The sequence below is a fragment of the Somniosus microcephalus genome, chromosome 31, assembly GCF_052327205.1.
Source record: "Somniosus microcephalus isolate GS21.2 chromosome 31, FLI_Smic_1.0, whole genome shotgun sequence".
Classification (NCBI taxonomy): domain Eukaryota; kingdom Metazoa; phylum Chordata; class Chondrichthyes; order Squaliformes; family Somniosidae; genus Somniosus; species Somniosus microcephalus.
This window is the reverse complement of record NC_141017.1, coordinates 27,547,293-27,568,254: the sequence shown is the minus strand read 5'-3', so window position 1 is coordinate 27,568,254 and position 20,962 is coordinate 27,547,293. Positions and strand designations below refer to the sequence as shown.

The following is a 20,962-nucleotide window of genomic DNA, read 5'->3' as shown; positions in this document are numbered from 1 at the left end:
ACAAAATAATAGTCAATCAATTATGAATAAAAGACAATTCAAAAAAGAACAGTTTAAGGCTAGCAATGAAAGAAGTGATGCAATTACTTCAACAGAGAGGTGGAGAAGGGCGCATATTCTGATTTTTTTAAAATTCTCATAACATATAATAGTTCTCTGGTCTAGGGCGCAGTTAATAGTTTGTAATTGTACATTACTATATACCCATGCAAGTTATGTGTCAAATAATGAACAGATTCCCAGCATGCAACATTTGTTTTATCCTACATAGGGTCATGTGTCATTACCCGGCAAAAATTACAACTAGTAAAACATCCCAAGGCGCTTCACAGGAGCGTTATGAAACAAAATTTGACGCCGAGCCTCAAAGGGAGAAATTAGGGCAGGTGACCAAAAGCTTGGTCAAAGAGGGAGGTTTTAAGATGCGTCTTAAAGGAGGAGAGGTAGAGAGGCGGAAAGGTTTGGGCAGGGAATTCCAGAGCTTAGGGCCTCGGCAGCTGAAGGCACAGCCGCCGATGGCTGAGCGATTTATAATCAGGGATGCCCAAGAGGTCAAAATTAGGGAACGCAGAGATCTCGGGGGGTTGTGGGGCTGGAGGAGATTACAGAGATAGGGAGGGGCGAGGCCATGGAGGGATTTGAAAACAAGGATGAAAATTTTTAAATCGAGGCGCTGCTTAACCGAGAGCCAATGTAGGTCAGCGAGCACCGGGGATGATGGGCGAACGGGACTTGGAGCAAGTTAGGACACGGGCAGCCGAGTTTTGGATGACCTCAAGTTTACGTAGGGTAAAATGCGGTAGGCCAGCCAAGAGTTCCCAAAATGATTTAATCATGATGGTTACTCTCTATAAGATCACTGCCTGGTTGTTTTATCACTGTTCGTACCTGGATCAGTCCTACAGCCATTTTTTAAATTCACTATAGATTAGGGGATAGCGCGAACTAGTTGTTTGACAGATGAAGTGCTTTCCTCGCTATCACTCAGTCCTTAATACCTGTGGGCCCCAGGTGTACTCGCAGGTATTAAATGGGGTTACCACCATTTGCCAAGTCCAAAACCAGACAGAGGAGTTGAATTACAGCTTGAGTTCTGAGCTATGTTTCCCCGATGATGACAATCCATCGGGAGCCTTAAAGGCCTTGAAACCGCATCATGAAACACAGGAGCAAAGAGGGACCAATTAAAAACCAGGGGCTAGATTTTCAGTATAGACAGTTTTGGGGCGCTAACCTTAGCGCCCGCCCGAAGTTAGCACCCGCCCCAAAGTAGCGCCCCGTTGCCGGAAATTCAGTGGCTTCGCCCTAAGAGGTTGGTGGAGCGCTAAAAGAGGCGTTCCACTACTATCTTTAGGCGCTAAGCCGGCGGTGCAGAGCGCAACACCCGAGCTCGGGCGCAGCGCACGGCAGACACTCTGGTGCCAGTGAGCTCTTAAAGGGGAAGGGTGCATGTGTTTTTTTCAAAGGCAGAGTCTGGGGGGGAAGACAGCAGGAGGAGGATGATGATGATGATGATGATGAGGAGGAGGAGGAGGAGGACAGCGTTCACAACAACACACTGGATCCTTCCACACAACACATGCAGAGTGCCTTTTATAGTGCAGGAGGAGTGCCCTTTAATTTGCGCTCCCCAGGGTGTGTTGCGTTCCATTTTACAAACGCTCTGGACGCCAGCCGCACAATGGGGCGGTCCGACTGAAGTTTGTATTCGGGGCGGCCAAAGGGCGTTGCACGAGGATGTGACGTCATTTTCTGCACGCGCATCCGGGCGGCCGCTAAACTTTGCGTCGGCGCTAACGGGCAACTTAATTTGGGGCGGGGCGCAAACTGCGCTGCGCCCGGGCGCTACACGCATAGCGCCCGAAAATCACTTCTCTTAAGGCGCTTACTGCTGGCGCAAGCGACTGAAAATCTAGCCCCAGGTTTTTAGTCTCTTGTTTCCCTCTCAGAAATTTCTGCTCAGAAACGGGACTGTCTGGTCAAGAATCAGCGACTGGTACTAAATATGACAAGAATAAAGAAAGACTTGCATTTCTATAGCGCCTTTCATGACCACCAGACGTCCCAAAGCACTTTACAGCCAATGAAGTACTTTTGAAGTGGAGTCACTGTTGTAATGTGGGAAACACAGCAGCCAATACGCGCACAGCAAGCTCCCACAAATAGCAATGCGATAATGACCAGATAATCTGTTTTTAGTGATGTTGATTGAGGGATAAATATGGCCCAGGACACCGGGGAGAACTCCCCCTGCTCTTCTTCGAAATAGTGGCCATGGGAACTTTTACATCCACCTGAGAGAGCAGACGGGGTCTTCGGTTTAACGTCTCATCTGAAAGACGGCACCTCCAACAGTGCAGCATTCCCTCGGTACTGCACTGGGAGTGTCAGTCTGGATTTTTGTGCTTAAGTCTCTGGAGTGGAACTTGAACCCACAAACTTCTGACTCAGAGACGAGAGAGAGTGCTGCCCACTGAGCCACAGCTGACATACAACTAACTGTCCATTCACATGGATGATCTGTTGGCACTGTGGACTGGTGTATCACCATGTGTGGAGCGGTAGAACGAGCCATCTCTTGTTCATTCTGTAGGGTGCCAGGCACTTTTCTAAAAGGCAGAAGGAATAACTAGAAGGGATAGTTCCACCTGGACTTCTCTCAATTACCTCCCAGTGCCCAGTTACAGAGCAGTACTAGAAACATAGAAAAATAGGAGCAGGAGTAGGCCATTCGGCCCTTCGAGCCTGCTCCGCCATTCAATATGATCATGGCTGATCCTCTATCTCAATTTCCGCTCTCTCCTCATACCACTTGATGCCTTTTGTGTCTAGAAATCTATCTCCTTCTTAAATATATTCAGTGACTTGGCCTCCACAGCCTTCTGTGGTAGAGAATTCCACAGGTTCACCACCCTCTGAGTGAAGAAATTTCTCCTCATCTCAGTCCTAAATGTCCTACTGGCAGAGGCCTGTGCACAGGTCCCCTCACAGGAACCTTGTAAAGCTAAGACAAAATAAAATCTGAGGCTAATTGCAAAGGCTTGCCTGTAAGGTCGTAGTGATGGGGTGGGGGGGGGATGGCGGGAGACGACCATCTTAGGCTGAAATACTTTGAACTGATATGTTGTTGTATATCAAAAGAGTTTGCAGTGCGAAGGCGTGAAAGAAAGACTTGCATTACTATAAGCGCCTTTCACAACCTCAGGACACCCCAAAGTGCTTTACAGCCAATGAGGTGCTTTTGAAGTGTAGTCACTGTTGTAATGTAGGAAACGCGGCAGCCAATTTGCACACAGCAAGCCCCCACAAACAGCAAAGTGATAATGACCAGATAATCTGTTTTTGTGATGTTGATTGAGGGATAAATATTGGCCAAGACACCGGGGAGAACTCCCCTGCTCTTCTTCGAAATAGTGCCCGCGGGATCTTTCACCTGAGAGAGCAGATGGGGCCTCGGTTTAATGTCTCATCCGAAAGACGGCACCTCCAACAGTGCAGCACTCCTTCAGTGTCAGTTTAGATTTTTGTGCTCAAAAAGAAAAAGAAAGACTTGCATTTCTATAGCACCTTTCATGACCACCGGACGTCTCAAAGCGCTTTACTGCCAATGAAGTACTTTTGAAGTGCAGTCACCATTGTAATGTGGGCAACGCGGCAGCCAATTTGCACACAGCAAGCTCCCACAAACAGCAATGTGATAATGACCAGATAATCTGTTTTTGTTATGTTGTAAGAAGTCACACAACACCAGGTTATAGTCCAACAGTTTTATTTGAAATCACAAGCTTTCAGAGCGCTGCTCCTTCATCAGGTGAAGTGAAGAGATGCATAAAGACACAGATTATATAGTCAGAGAATAATGCCAGATGATTACAGGTAATCTTTCTAACTGCCATTTATCACACCTCGGCAGAGAGATAATCACAGCAATCAAAGGTGTGAATGGTGTCCAAACAGGTCAGTCAGGAAAACATTACATCAAAGAACAATGAGGTGGGGTCACAAGGGGTAAAATGTTACAGATGCTGGGGTCTGTATGAAAAAGAAAAAACAGACAAACATTTTCTTTGCTGGAAATCACAGCAGGTCCGGCCGCATCTGTTTGTCTGTTTTTTGTTTTTCATACAGACCCCAGCATCTGCAACATTTTACCCCTTGTGACCCCACCTCATTGTTCTTTGATGTAATGTTTTCCTGACTGACTTGTTTGGACACCATTCACACCTTTGATTGCTGTGATTATCTCTCTGCCGAGGTGTGATAAATGGCAGTTCGAAAGATTACCTGTAATCATCTGGCATTATTCTCTGACTATATAATCTGTGTCTATAGGCATCTCTCCACTTCACCTGACGAAGGAGCAGCGCTCCGAAAGCTTGTTATTTCAAATAAAACTGTTGGACTATAACCTGGTGTTGTGTGACTTCTTACATTTGTCCACCCCAGTCCAACACCGGCATCTCCACACCTTTGTTATGTTGGTTGAGGGGTAAGTATTGGCCCAGGACAGCGGGGATAACCTCATCTCCACTTTCCTGCACTATCCCCATATCCCTTGATTCCCTTAATATTCAAAAATCTATCGATCTCTGTCTTGAATATACTCAGTGCAGAGCAAGGTCCCACAAACAGCATTGAGGTAACGAGCAGATCATCTGTTTTTTTAGCGGGGGATAAATATTTGAACACGTCTATTAAATCTCCCCCTAACCTTCTCTGCTCGAATGTAACGCGTCACCATAAAAAAGGTGTACTGCATTATTCTGGGTGCATAAGTAGGGCTTAGTTAGGCCACACTTATAGAGTATCATATGTAGTTTTCAGCACTCCCCTATAGAAAGGACAGTAAAGCCAGAGGGAAACCATAGATATGAGGAGATGCTTAAGAATTTGGACTGTTTCTACTGGAGCAGAGAAGGTTACGAGAGGATTTAATAGAGGTTTTAAAAATGATGAAGCATTTTGACAGAGCGAATAGGGAAAGACTATTTCCGTCTGGTTGGGGAGTCAGTAACAAGGTGTCATCAATTTAAAAGGGATCTTCAGGAGAAATGTCTTTTCACAGAGGACTGTTGGAGCGTAGAACGCTTTGCTACATGGAATGGTTGAGGCAAAGATCATTGCATATCTTAAGGGAAAATTGGGTAAACATTTGAAGCAGAGGAAGATAGCAGACTATGGGGAGAGAGCGGAGCAGTGGGATGAGTTTTGGATTGCTCTAGCAAAGAGCTAGCATGTACATTAGCTTTAACCCTCTTTGGTTCCATAGTTACCAATTTCCAAATGGTGACACTAACTACAACTACAAAACATACATAAGACCAACATAAGACATAAAGGGGGGAAAATTGAGTTGCGTCCCCGTTGGGACGCTAACTTCGCCGGGGTGCTACTTTTAGCGCCCCGGAAAAATTAGCACCCCCGCGGCCGAAATTGAGCTGCTGGAAGTGCCCCGCCTCTCTCTTGGGGCGCTGCGAGGGAATATCGCAGCGCTACGTGCCGGGGTATTGCGGGCCTTCCTACCCTTCTTAAAGGGGAGGGGCCTTGCACAGCGCGACCCGGGGCCCAGCTGGGCCACCGGGATCAGAGTGCTGGCAAAAGGGCCCAGCACTCAAGAGAAGTGCCGGGCTCACGGAGAGCAGCCGGCTCTCCGCAGGGGCAGGGGGGGTGGTGCTCAGCAGACCGGGAACCGCAGCAGAGGCAGGTACTGACAGGCGGCCAGCAACAAAAATGGCCGCCAGGCACCTCGCCTTTAAATAGCGCCGCCCCGGTCACAGGTAGGATGAGCATCCGGCGGTAAGTCAAGGGGCGCTGCCGAAGATAACGGCCAGGGCGCGAGCGGGGCGCTGCGCACGGTGGTGATGTCATTGCCGGCGGTGCAGCACCGCGGGGCTCTAACGGTTACCGCCGCCGCTAACCTCCTGCTGAATTTCGCAGGAGGTGCAGGCGCTGGCACTGGCGCCGCGCCCGCGCGCTCGTTGCTTTGCACTCAGTTAGCGCACTCTTAGGGTGCAAACGGGAGGTGCAAAGCAACCGAATTTTTCCCCCAAAATCTGATAGTCACATAATTATTCCAAATCAGACAGGGTTCCACAGCACCACACGGACTGCAGCGGTTTAGAAGGCAGCTCACAACCACCTTCTGACGGGCAACTAGGGATGGGTAATAAATGCCGGCCTTGCCAGCGACGCCCACATCCCCTGAATGAATAAAAAAAAACAGCACATGAGAGGGGAGGACCCAAGAGTGCTGGGTTGGACCAAGATATATCTGGATGCCCTTGGGATCAGAAGGCAAAATCTAACAACTGAGGCCAGAACCACCTGTCGAGTATCTTGGCTAAGTTACGAATAATGAGCATGGGTCATACTTTAGTCCAATATTCCAGGACAGGATGTTTGAGTAGTGTTGATTTCAACTTTCAAGGAACCATTTCTCCACTCACATAGTCGAACTGAAGGCTTACTGTTCAACAAAGCTCAGGATGCACAGCAATATCCTTCCTTTGAGTTTTGCAGTTACCTATCCATAAACATAAAGGTCTTACATCTGGTGCATATCTGTCAAACTTCAGACGCCACAAGTAGATATAAAAAGAGAAAGAAAAACAGCCATTTCTTGTTGGTTGCTTCTGACCTGGAGTTGGAAGCTTCCTCACAATTGCCAATCTGCAACATTTCCATCACAGGGCAGATCAGACACCGTGGTCCCTGAGCAGCAGAATAATACACTGTCCATTACAGAGTCACCCCTGTCATTATAAAGCAATAGATTTGCCGACTTATTATGAGAATTGTTGTGGGGAGATCTGCTAGAACTGTAGCTGTACTGAAAACATAAAGGGGTTAAATTTAATCTTCGGCAGTGACGCTACACGGGCGATATCAAACCGGCCACCTATTATACGCCCACGTGATAGTCAGTGCTATTGAAGTTAATGGAACTGTATATCAGGCGGGCAGGAGAATGGGTGCCCGATTCGATAGCCCCCGTTTTGTACCACCACCAAGATTAATTCTACCTCAAAATCTCTAAATCTAAGTGAGGGTAGAGAGAAATCCTAAGGTTGAACGTTGGTCTGGACTCTTGCGCAACTCAGAATTCTTTTGCTCCACCATTGCCAGCCGTGCCTTCACCTGCCTCGGCCTCAAGCTCTGGAATTTCCCCTCGAACCCTCTCCGCCTCCCTCTCCTTCTTTAAGGCGCTCCTTAAAACCTACCTTTTGACCAAGCTTTTGTTCCCTGGTCCTAATATCTCCTTTGTGTGGCTCGCTCTCAAATTTTATTTGATAATGCTCCTGTGAAGCACCTTGGGACATTTTGCTACATTAAATTCTGCGGCGAGTGACTCACCTCCTGACTCCCCAAAGCCTTTCCACCATCTACAAGGCACAAGTAAGGAGTGTGATGAAATACTCTCCACTTACCTGGAGCTCCAACAACACTCAAGAAGCTCGACACCATCCAGGACAAAACAGCCCGCTTGATTGGCACCCCATCCACCACCTTAAACATCCACTCCCTCTACCACCGACGCACCGTGGCTGCAGTGTGTACCATCTACAAGATGCACTGCAGCAACTCGCCAAGGCTTCTTCGGCAGCACCTCCCAAACCCGCGACCTCTTCCACCTAGAAGGACAAGGGCAGCAGGCACGTGGGAACACCACCACCTCCAAGTTCCCCTCCAAGACACACACGTCATCCTGACTGAGAAGTATATCGCCGATCCTTCATCGTCACTGGGTCAAAATCCTGGAACTCCCTACCTAACAGCACTGTGGGAGTACCTTCACCACATGGGACTGCAGTGGTTCAAGGAGGTGGCTCACCACCACCTTCTCAAGGGCAATTAGGGATGGGCAATAAATGCCGGCCTTGACAGCGACGCCCACATCCCATAAAAATGAATTTTTTAAAAATGCAAGTTATTGTTGCTATTCAGTTGTCTGACGACATTAAGGTTTTGCTTGTGGTGTTGGGTAAAACTCACCCTATAGTCAGTTATCCAGGTTGATGAACTGGACACATCCTTGTCCTCCAATCAAACCTAGTTCAGTGCCCCTGCCTCAAAAACAAGAAGACACCCCCACTAATCAGCGGGAACAATCAATGCGCCTTTCTGCTGCTGTTAATCCTCACTCTACTCTCTCTCATGCCAAGGCTTTTGCAATCATTCACAATCATTCTTACTTGTAATATCAATTCCCTGTCTGTTGTTGACTTTCCCCACCCAGACAACTTCAAGAGCAAATGCACTTTCCTGTCACATTCCTGCCACATCAGTTACAAATGTTTACAGCACTCTCTAAATCGTTTCACCGTGTCATAGTAACAGTGGCTGCAGATAAAAGGGCTGCTTGTGTTGGGGGAATGTTTCTTTGAAGCCGTTTAGCATCCCCTTATGTGGGGGAAGGAGGCTGACAAACCAAAGGTGCATTGTAGCTACTTGCACCTTATCAAGTCTCTCAGAAACGTCTCAGAGCATTTTTGCACACCGTTACTTTGAAGTGCAGCCACTGTCATTATGTAGGCAAAGTACTGTACTCAATGCCTGTTATTAACCGTTAGACTCCCTATTTTTTTTTTACGTTTGTGGGACTGCGGCCGTACTGTTAGCAAAAACCAATTGAAACCTTGATAGAAACTGCGTCCCTGCTGTGTTCAATAAATAGAACAAATTAAAAAGGAATTAATTTATGCATTAAATGCAATATCTCGCCTGTGAGCTATTTACCAGCTGCGCACATAGCGACAGGGGGACTAGGAGCAGTGGAGTGAGTATCTCTGACGGTGTTATGGGATATTATGTCAAGCACAGCAATATATCCCGTTTGAACATTACACAAGTCTTGCAGCGGTTTGCATAGAAAATAATGGAGATCTGGGAGTGGCTATAAGAGAATAATGGAGATCTGGGAGTGGCTTTAACAGAGAATAATGGAGATCTGGGAGTTGCTATAAGAGAATAATGGAGATCTGGGAGTGGCTATAAGAGAATAATGGAGATCTGGGAGTAGCTTTAACAGAGAATAATGGAGATCTGGGAGTTGCTATAAGAGAATAATGGAGATCTGGGAGTGGCTATAAGGGAATAATGCAGATCTGGGAGTGGCTTTAACAGAGAATAATGGAGATCTGGGAGTGGCTTTAACAGAGAATAATGGAGATCTGGGAGTGGCTTTAACAGAGAATAATGGAGATCTGGGAGTGGCTTTAACAGAGAATAATGGAGATCTGGGAGTGGCTATAAGGGAATAATGGAGATCTGGGAGTGGCTATAAGGGAATAATGGAGATCTGGGAGTGGCTATAAGGGAATAATGCAGATCTGGGAGTGGCTTTAACAGAGAATAATGGAGATCTGGGAGTGGCTATAAGGAAATAATGGAGATCTGGGAGTGGCTACAACAAGCGAATAAATGAGTATTGGAGAATTATAACATCAAGAATCATGGATATCTGCGAGTGATTACATGGAGGTTATACCAACAATCCTGATGCCTCAATCACTCCCAGTTACCTGTTGTTTTATGTATAAACTATATAAATACTTCTACTAGATTACACCCTACAATCTATTTTACCGTTTAATAAATTATGCGAACAATATTTCAGGTGAGCATTTCTGCCGAGTGCAAATATGCAGATTATTTGCATATTTCCCTCCCCTTTAAGAAGCAGCTGGAATGACATGTTTTGTGGCCTGAATTTTAAAACTCGAAAATAGTGCTGTTTGTGTAGAGTAGAAATCAAAGCAAGACTATTAAAGGGATATTCTCCCTGTATGTGTTGGGGGGGGGGGTGTGGGGGAGGACTTGGGCAGGTGGAGTCCCTGCCGACTCGAGAAATTAGCCGAACCACAATCTCGATGGGGAAGACCTTGGCTCATTTGGTAGCCTCAGGAGGTCGTGGGTTCGAGCCACACTCCGGAACTTCTGGAGTGTCAGCCTGGACTTCCGTAATCTCGGCTGACACTCCAGGGCAGTGCTGCATGGATCGAAATGCCTGCCCTTGGATACTACATTAAACCGAGCTTCACCTGCCTGCTCCACTCAAACCGGTGGGCATTGAAGATCCCAGAGCACTAGTTGAAGAAGAGCGGGGAGTTTTCCCAATGTCCCAGCCAGCATTCCTCCCTCAACCTTCGACAGCACCTTCCAAACCCGTGGTCTTCACCACCTAGAAGGACAAGGGTAGCAGGTGCATGGGAACACCGCCACCTCCAAGCTCCCCTCCAACAACAACAACAACTTGTATTTATATAGCACCTTTAACATAGTAAAACGTCCCAAGGCACTTCACAGCAGTATTATAAGACAAAAAATTTGACACCGAGCCACATAAGGAGAAATTAGGGCAGGTGACCAAAAGCTTGGCCAAAGTGGTCGGTTTTGAGGAGCGTCTTAAAGGAAGAAAGAGAGGTAGCGAGGCAGAGAGGTTTAGGGAGGGAATTCCAGAGCTTGTGGCCTCGGCAGCTGAAGGCACGGCCACCAATGGTTGAGCGATTATAATCAGGGATGCTCAGGAGGGCAGAATTAGAGGAGTGCAGATATCTTGGGGTTTGTGGGGCTGGAGATGATTACAGAGATAGAGAGGGTAGAGGCCATGGAGGGATTTGAAAACAAGGATGAGAATTTTGAAATCGAGGCGTTGCTTAACCGGGAGCCAATGTAGGTCAGCGAGCACAGGGGTGATGGGCGAATGGGACTTGGTGCGAGTTAGGGCATGGGCAGCCGAGTTTTGGATGACCTCAGGTTTACGTAGGGTAGAATGTGGGAGGCCATCCAGGAGTGTGTTGGAATAGTCAAACACCATCCCAACTTGAACATATTGTACCGTTCCTTCATCATCACTGGGTCAAAATCCTGCAAATCCCTCCCTAACCGTAGGGTGGGAGCTCCTTCACCACACAGACTGCAGCGGAGGTGGTAATGGGACAGGTTAAGGAAAAAGGATGGCTCTGGATGAAGTGTGAATTGCGCAGGCAGAATGAAGGACAGTTGCCACGTGGGAGGGGAGAAAAAAAGTTCCTTAACCTGTCCCATTACCACCTCCTCTCGCCTTGAATATCTCTTAATGTCTCTTAATCTCTCCTGCTTTCTATACTATCACTGACCTTCCCTTTTGTTCTTTCATCCCCGCCCCCTTTTCCCAGCCCCTAAACTTGCTTTAAAACCTGTTCCATTTCCTGCTTTTTTTCCAGTTCTGACGAAAGGTCATCGACCTGAAACATTGACTCTGTTTCTCTCTCCACCGATGCTGCCTGGCCTGCTGAGTATCCCTAGCGTTTTCTGTTGTTATTTAGCTAGTCATTCAGCTTGTTGCGGTTTGTGGTATCTTGCTGTGCCAAAATGGCTGTTGTTTTTTCACTAACAACAGTCCACGCACTGCAAAACAATTCATAGCAAAAAAGCTTCAAGATGTTTCTGAGAGCTGCGATAAGGAATTCACTTGTCGGCAAGTGTGAGCTAGTACATTTGGTAAAGAAATAATTCATTCCAATTATACATCGAATAAGGGAAGGTTGGGTGATGTGGAGGTGCAGGAGGATTTGGGGGTCCGGGCCCACAAGACGTTAGAAGCCGCGTCCCAAAAATGGACAAGGCCATAACAAAAACCAATACAAAAGCAAAATACTGCGGAGGCTGGAAATCTGAAATATAAAGAGGAAACGCTGGAAACACTCAGCGGGTCCGGCAGCATCTGTGGAGAGAGAAACAGAGTCAACATTTCAGGTCGATGACCTTTCATCGTCTGTCGAACCGCCATCGACCTGAAACGTTGGGCTGGATTTTCATGGGGAAGGCGGGTTGGGGGCTCCGAGGCAGGCGGGACCCCGGGAGAACAGGTTTCCTGCAGGCCATAGAAACATAGAAGATAGGAGCAGGAGTCGGCCATTCGGCCCCTCGAGCCTGCTCCGCCATTCAATGCGATCATGGCTGATCATCCAAATTCAGTACCCTGTCCCTGCTTTCTCCCCATATCCCTTGACCCCCTTAGCCTTAAGAAATATATCCAAATCCTTCTTGAATATGTTTAATGAATTGGCCTCAACTGCCTTCTGTGGTAGAGAATTCCATAGGTTCACCACTCTCTGGGTGAAGAAATTCCTCCTCATCTCAGTCCTAAATGGCTTACCCCTTATCCTTAGACTGTGACCCCTGGTTCTGGACTCCCCTGCCATTGGGAACATCCTTCCTGCATCTAGTCTGTCTAGTCCTGTTAGAATTTTATAAGTTTCAATGAGATCCCCTCTCATTCTTCTAAACTCTAGTGAATATAAGCCTAATCGACCCAATCTCTCTTCATACGTCATTCCTGCCATCCCAGGTATCAGTCTGGTGAATCTTCACTGCACTCCCTCCATGGCAAGAACATCCTTCCTCAGATAAGGCGACCAAAACTGCACACAATACTCAAGGTGTGGTCTCACCAAGGCCCTGTACAACTGCAGCAAGACATCCTTGCTCCTGTACTCGAATCCTCTCGTTATGAAGGCCAGCATACCATTTGCCTTCTTAACCGCCTGCTGCACCTGCATGCTTACCTTCCGCGACTGGTACACAAGGACACCCAGGTCTCGTTGCACTTCCCCTTTTCCCAATCTATTGCCGTTCAGATAATAATCTGCCTTCCTGTTTTTATCACCAAAATGGATAACCTCGCATTTATCCACATTATACTGCATCTGCCCAATCACCCAACCTGTCCAAATCATACTGGAGTTTCTCTGTATCCTCCTCACAGCACACACGCCCACCCAGCTTTGTGTTGTCTGCAAACTTGGAGATATTACATCTAGTTCCCTCGTCTAGATCATTAATATATATTGTGAATAACTGGGGTCCTAGCACCGATCCCTGCAGTACCCCACTAGTCACTGCCTTCCACTCGGAAAAAGACCCGTTTATTCCAACTCTTTGCTTCCTGTCTGCCAACCAGTTTTCTATCCAAGTCAGTACCTTACCCCCAATCCCATGTGCTTTAACTTTGCACGCTAGTCTCTTATGCGGGACCTTAGCGAAAGCCTTCTGAAAGTCCAAATACGCCACATCCACTGGTTCTCCCTTATCTATTCTACCAGTTACATCCTCAAAAAAGGCCCTGCCGACTTTAACGACAGGGCCTGATCCGCAGACGAGGCCTGTGTTTCCTGCCCGCAGCCAGCCAGATGGAGAGGCTGGCTGGCTCCGGGCAGGTAGACCTGCGGCGCTAGGCCGCACAGAGGAGGGAGGGAGGGATCGGGTGGGGGCCGGGGTTGGCCTCCAATGGATGGGGAGGCGGGCGGGGGGGGGTAGGAAAAGGAAGATTGGGGCCCGAAGATCGGGGTGGGGGGGCAGTGGGGGGAAAGGGAAGAGCGTGGCCGGTCACCGGAGGAATCGGGTCCGGCCTCAGCATCATCATGTGGGAGGAGGGGGAATCCGGGAAAGCGATCGGAGGCCTTGTGGTGGAGGGGGTCCTCCGATCATGGGGGGTGGGTTAGGCAGGGACCCTGGATCCAAAAGATAGGTGTAAAGGCACTTACATAGAAACATAGAAGATAGGAGCAGGAGTAGGCCATTCGGCCCCTCGAGCCCGCTCCGCCATTCAATGAGATCATGGCTGATCATCCAAACTCAGTACCCTGTCCCTGCTTTCTCCCCATATCCCTTGATCACCTTAGCCTCAAGAAATATATCCAACTCCTTCAGAAATATATCCATCTCCTGGGTGCAGCAGTCCTCGCCTTGCTGTAACTGCCGGGTTTTACGAAGTGTGCGAAACCCGACCAGCAACCGTTAAAATGGAGGTTAAAAAAGAGGCTTCCAGCCTCATTATAATATTTAAATTGACGTCTCGCCTCCTGGCAGCGGGTTGGCAGCCCGCCCCCGTCCTGGCTCATGTCCCAGCCACCATTAAAACCAGGTGGGCGGGGTGGAGGCGGGTTCAGGTCGGGATTCCGATTTTTAACCATTTAACTACCCACCCATTTTTTTTAAGTTAAAATTCCCCCCAGACTGTTCCCTGTGGTTGATGGGTCCAGAATGAGGGGAAGTTGATATAAGATTAAATGTATGAGATTTAGGACAGAGAGCGGGAGAAGCTTTCTTTACACAGAGCTCTGTGAGGTCATGAAATACACATTAGTGACTGAAAGAGAAATACTTTAAAGACCTGCATTTCTATAGCGTCTTTCACAGGAGGTCCCAAAGGCGCTTTGCAGCCAATGAAGTACTTTTTGAAGTGGAGTCGCTGTTGTAATGTGGGAAACGCGGGCAGCCAATTTGCGCACAGCAAGCTCCCACAAACAGCAATGTGATAATGACCCCAGATAAAAATCTGTTTTAGTGATGTTGATTGAGGGCCAGGACAGCTGGGGTTAACTCCCCTGCTCTTCTTCGGAAAAGTGCCCTGGGATCTTTTACGTCCGCCTCGGTTTAACGTCTCATCCGAAAGACGGAGAGACCATGTCAACATTTAAGGATAGAAACATAGAAACATAGAAACATAGGAGCAGGAGTAGGCCATTCGGCCCTTCGAGCCTGCTCCGCCATTCAATATGATCATGGCTGATCCTCTATCTCAATCCCATATTCCCGCTCTCTCCCCATACCCCTTGATGCCTTTTGTGTCTAGAAATCTATCTATCTCCTTAAATATATTCAGTGACTTGGCCTCCACAGCCTTCTGTGGTAGAGAATTCCACGGGTTCACCACCCTCTGAGTGAAGAAATTTCTCCTCATCTCAGTCCTAAATGTCCTACCCCGTATCCTGAGACTGTGACCCCTCGTTCTAGACAACCCCCAGCCAGGGAAAACATCCTCCCTGCATCCAGTCTGTCTAGCCCGGTCAGAATTTTATACGTTTCAATGAGATGATAGAGTGGATTGTTGATTGAAGGAAAGGAGAATAAGTGGAAATGGGAGCAGGGTGGGCATGGGATTAAGACTACTGCGCAGGTGGAAGATAAACACCAACGCAAACTGGTTGGGCTAAATGGCCTGTTTGCCTCTTGTCATTTCTATGTATGTGGTCTGATGTAAGAAAACTCACTAAGCACTTGGTGTGAGTATAAAATAAGGCTTTAATCAACTGTTTCACAACCATGAGATTCTAGTTACATCACTAGTTCCTGGTTACAAAAACGTCCTGGGCAAGCTGGGCCCACGCCCGAGTATTTATACTTTCCTTGGACGGCGCCACCAGCTGGCCGCCCAGTGTTGTCTCATGAGTCATGAATGGTAAGATTCCTGACATGGTCTATAAATGTACATCTTTCTTTTGTTGGCTATTGGGGAAAAGTACAAACTGGAGCAGACTCCATGAAGAGGACCTAGCGCATAATCCGCAAGCCCCTGATCTGAGGTGTCAGCCATGGCTCAATGGATAGAACTCTTGGCTCTGACGCAGCAGGTCGTGAGTTCAAGTTGTAGCTCCAAGAGACTTGGGCGGAGGGGGGAAATTCGATTGATTAGCACCTCCCGTTAGCACCCTGAGAGGGCGCTAACGGGGCGCAAAGCAACTAGCGCCCGGGCGCGGCGATGTTTGCACCGCTCGCGAAATTGACCAGACATTTTGCGGCGGCGCTAAACACTACCGCCATGATCTCCTGCGCCCGCGGGTCGTGAGGTCAGTCGAGCGTGCAATGCCTCGGTAGCGCCCCGGACCGGACATTGAGTCGCGCCCCCTGCCTTAGCACCTGCCGCTAGCAACGACAGGTAGAGGGGAACGTTTTGCAGTCGGGAAGGGACTGGGGGAGCGCTATTTAAAGGCAGCTGCTTCCTGCCTTTTTTTGTCATCAAAATTTTTGGTACACACAGGTTGAGAGGGAGAGAGATGTCTGGAGAGATTTAACGCTGTCCTAAGGAGTTTTGGCCCTCGGCACCACTGTTGAGGTTCCTCAGCGCTGAGCTCTTTCCCTGGGCCTATCCATTAGTGCTTCCAACACAATTGCTTTGGAGGTCTCTCCAGGCTGAGATTCAAGGCTGCAATGAGCAGGGTGTGGCTGGCCAGCAAGATGGCCTCTCCCCTTTAAGAACTGGATGGCGCCAGTCTGTCTGTGTTCCATTGTTAACTGACATTGCCTGAGCTTCGCCAGCGCTCTGAGGTAGCGCCTCGCTCCTCGACGTTAGCGCCTTAAGACTGGTGTGTAGCCTCTGATTTAGCGCTCCAATCACCTCCAGGGGCGATAGAGGCCAAGTTTGCAGTCGGAGGCGATAATTAGCGCTGGGCGCTAAACTTTGCTCCCGGCCGATAACAGCGCCCCAAGCGAGGCGATACTGAATTTCTCCCCCTTGAGCACATCATCTATGCTGATTCTCCAGTTCAGTACTGGGTTGGGGGGGTGCTGCACTGTTGGCGGTGAGGACTTTTCAATGAGACATCAAACCAAGGCCCCTGTTCAGCTGGATGAAAAAATGCAATGATACCTTTTTTTTCGAAGAAGAGCAGGGAATTCTTGTGCTGTCCTGATCAATATTCATCCTTCATCGAACACCGCCAAAGAACAGATTAACCATTCGCTTGTCTCGTTTGTTGTTTGTGGGACCTTGCTGTGCGCAGATTGGCAACTGCAATTTGCCTACGCAACAACAATGACTGCACTTCAAACCTAACTCATTGGCTACGAGGCACTTTAGGAAGTCTTCTGAAAAACGCTATGACATGAATCAGTCATTCATGAAAGAAAGACTTATGAAATAATACTGAGCGGCCTACGGGTGGCGCTGTCCAGGGAGAGTATAAATACTCGGGCACGGGTCCAGCTTGCGCAGGACATTCTTAACAGGAACTAGTGAAGGACACAACTAGATCTCCATGTTGTAAAACAGTTCATTAAAGCTTTGCTTAACGCTTAGGCCAAGTGCCTAGTAGTTTTCTTACGTCATGCTACATAGATGCAATTTCTTTCTTAATATTCATTTGAAGCATAGAAAATAAATAACTCGCAGCCCTCATTAGGGATCCTGTGATAACCTTCTCTTGCCCATTGCTAGGGTATTTGCAGTAATAGTGTGGAGGACGAATTCATGGAATGTATGCAAGATAGTTTTCTAGATCAGTATGTTGAGAAACCAACTAGGGAAGAGGCTATTTTAGATCTAGTATTGTGCAACAAGAAAGGGTTAATTAATAACCTTGTAGTAAAGGGGTCCTTATGGAAGAGTGACCATAAATATGATGGAATTTTATATTGAGTCTGAAAGTGACTTAGTTAAATCCAAAACTAGAGTCTTAAATCTAAACAAAGCAAACTACGTCGGTATGAGGGGCGAGTTGGCTAAGGTAGATTGGGAAACTACATTAAAAGGTTTGATAGTGGACGAGCAATGGCTAGCATTTAAAGAATTAATACATAATTTACAACAAATGTACATTCCTTTAAGGCACAAAAACCCCACAGGAAAAGTGGTCCAACCGTAGCTAACAAGAGAAGTTAAAGATAGTATTAGATCAAAGGAAGAGGGTTATAATGCTGCCAAAAAGAGCAGTTAGCCTGAGGATTGGGAGAATTTTAAAATTCAGCCAAGGAGAACCAAGAAATTGATGAAGAAAGGTAAAATAGAATATGAGAGTAAACTAGCAAGAGACATAAAAACAGACTGTAAAAGCTTCTATAGATATGTAAAAAGGAAATGATTAGCTAAAGTAAATGTGGGTCCCTTACAGGCTGAGACAGGAGAAATTATAATGGGGAATAAGGAAATGGCAGAGAAATTAAACAAATACTTTGTGTCTGTCTTCACGGAAGAAGATGCAAAAAACTTCCCGGAAATAGTGGAGAACCAAGGGTCTAGTGAGAATGAGGAACTGAAAGAAATTAGTATTATTAAAAAAGTAGTCCTGGAGAAATTAATGGGACTGAAAGCCAATAGATTGCCTGGACCTGATGGCCTACATCCTAGGGTACTGAAAGAGGTGGCTATAGAGATAGTGGATGCATTGGTTGTCATTTTCCAAAATTCCATAGATTCTAGAATGGTTCCCGTGGATTGGAAGGAAGCAAATGTAACCCCACTATTAAAGAAAGGAGGGAGAGAGAAAACGGGGAAATACAGACTAGTTAGCCTGATATCAATAGGAGGGAAAATGCTAGAATCTATTATTAAGGATGTGGTAACAGGGAACTTAGAAAATAATAATAGGATTGGGCAGAGTCAACACGGATTTATGAAAGGGAAATCGTGTTTGACAAATCTGTTAGAATTTTTTGAGGTTGTAACTAACAGAATAGATAAGGGGGAACCAGTGGATGTGGTGTATTTGGATTTTCAGAAGGCATTCGATAAGGTGTCACACAAGAGGTTATTAAACAAAATTAGGGCTCATGGGATTGGGGGTAATATACTAGCATGGACTGAGGATTGGTTAACGGACAGAAAACAGAGAGTAGGAATAAACGGGTCGTTTTCGGGATGGCAGGCTGTAACTAGTGGGGTACCGCAAGGATCAGTGCTTGGGCCTCAGCTATTCACAATCTACATCAATGATTTGGATGAGGGGACCAAATGTAATATATCCAAGTTTGCTGATGATACAAAGCTGGGTGGGAATGTAAGTTGTGAGGAGGATGCAAAGAGGCTTCAAGGGAATATAGACAGGCTCAGTGAGTGGGCGAGAACATGGCAAATGGAATATAATGTGGAGAAATGTGAAGTTATCCACTTTGGTAGGAAAAATAGAAAAGCAGAGTATTTTTTAAATGGTGAGAGATTGGGAAATGTTGGTGTTCAGAGAGACCTGGGTGTCCTTGTACACAAATCACTGAAAGTTAACATGCAGGTACAGCAAACAATTAGGAAAACAAATGGTATGTTGGCCTTTATTACAAGAGGATTTGAGTATAAGAGTAAAGACGCCTTACTGTAATTATATAGGGCCCTGGTGAGACCACACCTGGAGTATTGTGTACAGTTTTATTCTCCTTACCTAAGGAAGGATAAACTTTCCATAGAGGGAGTGCAACGAAGGTTCACCAGACTGGTTCCTGGGATGGGGGGATTGTCCTATGAGGAGAGATTGAGTAGACTAGGCCTATATTCTCTAGAGTTTAGAAGAATGAGAGGTGATCTCATTGAAACATACAAAATTCTTACAGGACTTGACAGGGTAGATGCAGGGAGGATGTTTTCCTCCTGGCTGGAGAGTCTAGAACCAGGGGTCACAGTCTCAGAATAAGGGGTCGGCCATTTAGGACTGAGATGAGGAGAAATTTCTTCACTCAGAGGGTGGTGAGTCTTTGGAATTCTCTACCCCAGAGGGCTGTGGAGGCTCAGTCGTTGAGTATATTCAAGACAGAGATCGATAGATTTTTGAATATTAAGGGAATCAAGGGATATGGGGATAGTGCGGGAAAGTGGAGATGAGGCGGAAGATCAGCCATGATCTCATTGAATGGCGGAGCAGGCTCGAAGGGCTGAATGGCCGACTCCTGCTCCTATTTCTTATGTTCTTATGTCCTTCTATGATTTGACGCAGTGCGACACAGTAAATTAACCAAACGTACAGCACGACAGGCTGTCTGAGTCTGAAACTTCACACACACATTCCTAGAGGCAGCGAAAACACCGATTTTCCGATTGGCCGCAAGTCAATTTGCGTTACATGATTGTATCACAGCTCTGTACACTGCACTGCGATTTGTGGGATATCGCCATAGCAACAGTGCCCCCTGTAAAAACCAAGCAAAAACAGCACTGCAAAACCCCCCACCCCCCCCAACAATAATAATTTTTTTTTTAAACGCAACTGCAAGGGGCAGCATCCTGATTATTTTGCAGACCTTTGGTGCGGAACACAACAACACCGATTGTTTTTTTTTGGTGCTTTCTCACTCCGACTGTGAAGTTGATGCTGCAGGACAATGATCAGGATGGCAGGCCATGATAGGGTCGCCAAACTCTGACCTCTGACCCCGCCTCCAACTGCCCCGCCCCCCCCTACACTCTCGCCATTGGTCGCCCGGCATGTCCATCCTCACAGTGCCCCCCAACCTTCCCAAGGCCAATCGGAAAGCGAATAGATTCTTGGTTACTTGATTGGATGATTCTTGACTGTCGGTCAAACGGCCTTCATGCCCACGTCCAATCATTTTTAAAACTAGTAAACAAAAGCGTTCAAATAATTTTTTTTTTTAAACGCCATTATTTTAAACGCCCCCTATGATTTTTCTCCCGGGTTTTGTTGGCACCGGTGCCCAGGGGATTAATCTTTAATTCCTGGAGACTCCAGGGCCAATCCTGGAGGGTTGGTAACCCCAGGCAACGATGAACTCTAAACCCGGGTACCGCTAATTTGCATAAGAGGTTTCCCAAGCAGTGAAAATGGCGATTTGAGTCTGTGGGTCTAAGAACATAGGAAATAGGAGCAGGAGTCGGCCATTCAGCCCCTCGAGCCTGCTCCGCCATTCAATGAGATCATGGCTGATCTTCTGCCTCATCTCCACTTTCCTGCACTATCCCTTGATTCCCTTAATATTCAAAAATCTATCGATCTCAGCCTTGAATATACTCAACGACTGAGCATCCACAGCCCTCTGGGGTAGAGAACTCCAAAGATTCACCGCCCTCTGAGTGAAGAAATGTCTCCTCATCTCAGTCCTAAATGGCCAACCCCTTATTCTGAGACTGTGACTCCTGGTTCTAGACTCCCCTGCCAGGGGGAAAACATCCTCCCTGCATCTACCCTGTCAAGCCCTGTAAGAATTTTATATGTTTCAATGAGATCACCTCTCATTCTTCTAAACTCTAGAGAATATAGGTCTAGTCTACTCAATCTCTCCTCATAGGACAAGCCCCCCATCCCAGGAATCAGTCTAGTGAACCTTCGTTGCACTCCCTCTATGGCAAGTTTATCCTTCCATAGGCAAGGAGGCCGAGCAATACCAATGGTGTCGGATTTCCTCAGCATTGTGTAATGGAGTCAGGAACCTTTCTTTTTATAAAGAGGGATTATGATAATGTCACACATGTTGTACCGAG

The 20,962-nt window shown here is 47.1% G+C and overlaps 1 protein-coding gene across 3 annotated transcripts in view; it reads left to right on the top strand.

The window, feature by feature from the left end:
* elavl3 (ELAV like neuron-specific RNA binding protein 3) overlaps nucleotides 1–20,962 on the top strand; it is a 124,551-nt gene that overhangs the window by 56,834 nt on the left and 46,755 nt on the right. The window lies entirely within an intron of this gene.